The sequence below is a fragment of the Magnolia sinica genome, chromosome 17 (assembly GCF_029962835.1).
Source record: "Magnolia sinica isolate HGM2019 chromosome 17, MsV1, whole genome shotgun sequence".
Classification (NCBI taxonomy): Eukaryota; Viridiplantae; Streptophyta; class Magnoliopsida; order Magnoliales; family Magnoliaceae; genus Magnolia; species Magnolia sinica.
The window spans coordinates 11433895-11437531 of NC_080589.1; the positions used below are offsets into that span (position 1 = coordinate 11433895).

Consider the following 3637-nt stretch of genomic DNA (forward strand, 5'->3'; position numbering starts at 1 on the left):
GGGCCGAGTTTAGAGTTCTACTCGCATAGTGAATAACGTAGGGCCGTTTATCTTTCCTTTGGCCCAAAACAGCCCCTATGGCATAATCACTTGCATCGCACATTAGTTCAAAAGGAAGTGTCCAATCTGGTGGACGCATGATAGGTGCAGTGGTAAGGGATGATTTAATTTTATTAAAAGCACTTGGACACTCATCTCTCCACTTAAATGGAACATCCTTTTGAAGAAGATTAGTCAAGGGTCTAGTAATGACACTAAAGTCCTTGATGAATCTTCTATAAAAACCAGCATGCCCTATAAGTGATCTAATATCTCTAACAGTTCGGGGGATAGGTAAATTAGCTATAATGTCGAGTTTTGAGCGATCTACCTCGATTCCATTTTTGGAGATAACATGGCCCAAAACAATTCCCTTTTGAACCATGAAATGACATTTCTCCCAATTTAAGACAAGGTGTTTCTCTTCACACCTAGACAAGACAAGAGATAAATTGTTGAGGCATTCCTCAAAACTACTCCCAAATAGCGAGAAGTCGTCCATGAAAACCTTAAGAAAATTCCCAACCATATTTGAAAAAATACTTAACATACACCGTTGAAAAGTTGCTAGGGCGTTACACAATCCAAATGGCATCCGTTTGAAAGCAAACGTGCCAAATGGACAAGTGAACGTGGTTTTCTCTTGGTCTTCCAGGGCTATCTCTATTTGGTTATATCCAGAATATCCATCAAGAAAACTATAAAAGGAGTGACCTGCTACCCTCTCTAAAACTTGATCAATGAATGGTAGAGGGAAATGGTCCTTCTTTGTGACTTGGTTCAATTTTCTATAGTCAATGCAAACACGCCAACCAGTGGTGACACGTGTTGGTATGAGTTCATTATTAGAATTCTGCACAATAGTTATTCCGAATTTCTTTGGGACTACTTGAGTTGGACTCACCCAAACACTATCGGATATTGGGTAGATGATTCTCACATCCAATAATTTGATCACCTCATTTTTTACAACTTCCATCATGTTTGGATTGAGACGCCTTTGAGGTTGTCTAATTGGTTTGGCGTCATCATCGAGGTGGATCCGATGGGTGCATATGGAAGGGCTTATACCCTTGATGTTAGAAATGGTCCAGCCCAAGGCTCCTTTGTGGTCCCTTAGAACTTTCAACAATTTAATCTCTTGATCCTTCTCTAAAAATGAAGAGATCACCACAGGATAAGTTTTATTTTCACCTAAGTATACATACTTAAGCTCATTTGGCAGTGGTTTTAAATCAAGCTTTGGAACATTGGTTGGTGATGGTAGAGGTTGCAAGTCCTCGATAGATAGGATTTGAGTGCGCGGTCTCCATTGGCACATACCAATGTCCTGAGTGGTAGTGCTCTCATTATCATCAGAAATTTCAGCAAGCACTTTTTCTAAATCAGAATTTTTCAAGTCTCCAATGACTTGAATCAATTCATCAGTCAGACTAGGTTCTAATTCCTCTTCTTCTATCAAGCAGTCCATGAAATTCAACTCATGGATCTCATTATTATCAATGGGCTGCTTACATAGATTGAAAATATTTAGCTCTAGAGTCATGTTACCAAAAGACAAGTTCATCATTCCATTCCTGCAATTTATGATTGCATTTGAAGTTGCTAGGAATGGGCGGCCTAAAATGATGGGAACTTGAGCGCTAGCATTTACACATGGTTCAGTGTCTAGTACAATAAAATCTACGGGGAAGTAGAATTTCTCCACTTGGACTAGCACGTCCTCTAAAATTCCCCTTGGTACCTTAATAGAGCGGTCAGCGAGTTGGAGTGTAATTGTGGTTAGTTTAAGCTCGCCTAACCCCATTTGTTTGTAAACCGAATAAGATACTAAGTTGACACTTGCACCCAAATCTAACAAAGCATGCTCAATTTGAAAATTCCCAATAATACAAGGAATAGTGGGACTTCCCGGGTCTTTGTATTTGGGTACAACCCTTTGTTGAATGATAGCGCTCACTTTCTCAGTAAGGAAGGCCTTTTTGTGCACATTTAATTTTCTCTTTACAGTGCACAAGTCCTTGAGATATTTAGCATATGATGGAATTTGTCTAATGGCATCAAGCAGAGGAATATTGACAGTAACCTTTTGGAGCACATCCAACACCTCTTGATATTTCATGGGGACGGTTGAATTCCGAAGTCTATATAGGAACGGAACTGGAGGCTCATATGACTTAGTCTCTTTATCCTTTTGTTGTTGTGGCTCTTGAACCATAGCCGGTTCATCGTTTTCTTAAGACAGTGGCTCATCTTCCGGTATTTCTACCGGTTGCATTATCTTGTTATCGATCTCTTTTCCACTTCTCAAGGTAATGATGGCCTTAGCTTGTTCATGATGTAGCTTACTTGGATTTGAGTCTCCAATGAAATGTGTATTTCTAGAGTTTGGCACAGGTTGAGAAGGAAGGGTGCCTTTTTTCCTAGCATTTAGTTGAGTCTCAATCCTAGCCACAACTGTCTTTAATTCCTGATTTGATTGGATTAGAGACTGATTCAATTGAGCTTGAGAGTTCATGAATGTGGTCAATACATCCTCCACAGATGATCGCTTTGGCAGGGGCACATATGGTGCATTGTTAGGTGCTCCAAAGAAGTTATTTTGTGGAGGCATTTGAGGTGCATTGGGCACATTAATTTGTGGTCCATTCCCACAACTAAGATTAGGATGGTTACGCTAATTTGGATTGTACGTGTTTCCCAATGGTTGCATAACTGACCTTTGGTAATTATTTATAGCATTTGCTTGATCATGCTCATGCGTGATATTTTGTACAACTGAGATTATTGGACAATCCTTTGTGTCATGGTCTATACCACCACAAATGCTACAAAAATTACCTAAGGAAGTGTTTGCTTTAACCATATCAACCTTCCTAATTTCCAAGGCTTCGACCTTTCTAGCCAATGCAGCGAATTTTGCATTAAGGTCGTCTTCCTCTCTTAGGACATACATTCCCGCTTTCTCTCTAGGAATGGGTCTAGTTTGGTCTGATTTAGCAGAGACATCCCATGTCTGCGTATTCTCTGCTAACATATCTAGAAAATCCCAAGCCTTATTATGATCTTTGTCAAGAAAGGTTCCACCACACATCATCTCTATGAACTGACGGGTATCCATGGTGAGCCCCTTTCGGAAAGCATCAATCACGTGCCATGGTTCATAACCATGATGTGGACAAGTAATTAGAATGTCTTTGAAGCGCTCCCAAGCTTGAAAAAATAGTTCATTCCCCTTTTGGGAGAATGACATGATTTCTTGTTTTAGTGCATTTGTTTTGTGCTCGGGAAAGAACTTTTTCAAAAACTCTCTACTTAAGGCTTGCCATGAAGTGATGGTATTAGGTCTTAGAGAGTTGAGTCATGCTTTGGCCCGATCCTTTAGAGAAAATGAGAATAACCTAAGCTTAAGTACATCCCTATTGCCATTGTTTACTTGTAACGTTGCAATTACTTCCTCAAAGTCCTTGAGGTGCAAGTAGGGGCTTTTAGAATCTAAGCCATGAAATTTAGGAATTAATTGAATCACACCTGGTTTAAAATCAATGTTCCCTGTGTGAGCAGGGAACACTATGCAAGATGGTAAAGTTGATCTCTC

The 3637-nt window shown here is 39.8% G+C and overlaps 1 non-coding gene across 1 annotated transcript; it reads left to right on the forward strand.

The window, feature by feature from the left end:
* The first annotated feature begins 3203 nt into the window (after positions 1-3203).
* On the forward strand, positions 3204-3310 carry LOC131232079 (small nucleolar RNA R71). Its single transcript, XR_009164683.1, has one exon. It is a non-coding gene; the product is annotated as a small nucleolar RNA R71 (small nucleolar RNA).
* Positions 3311-3637: the final 327 nt, after the last annotated feature.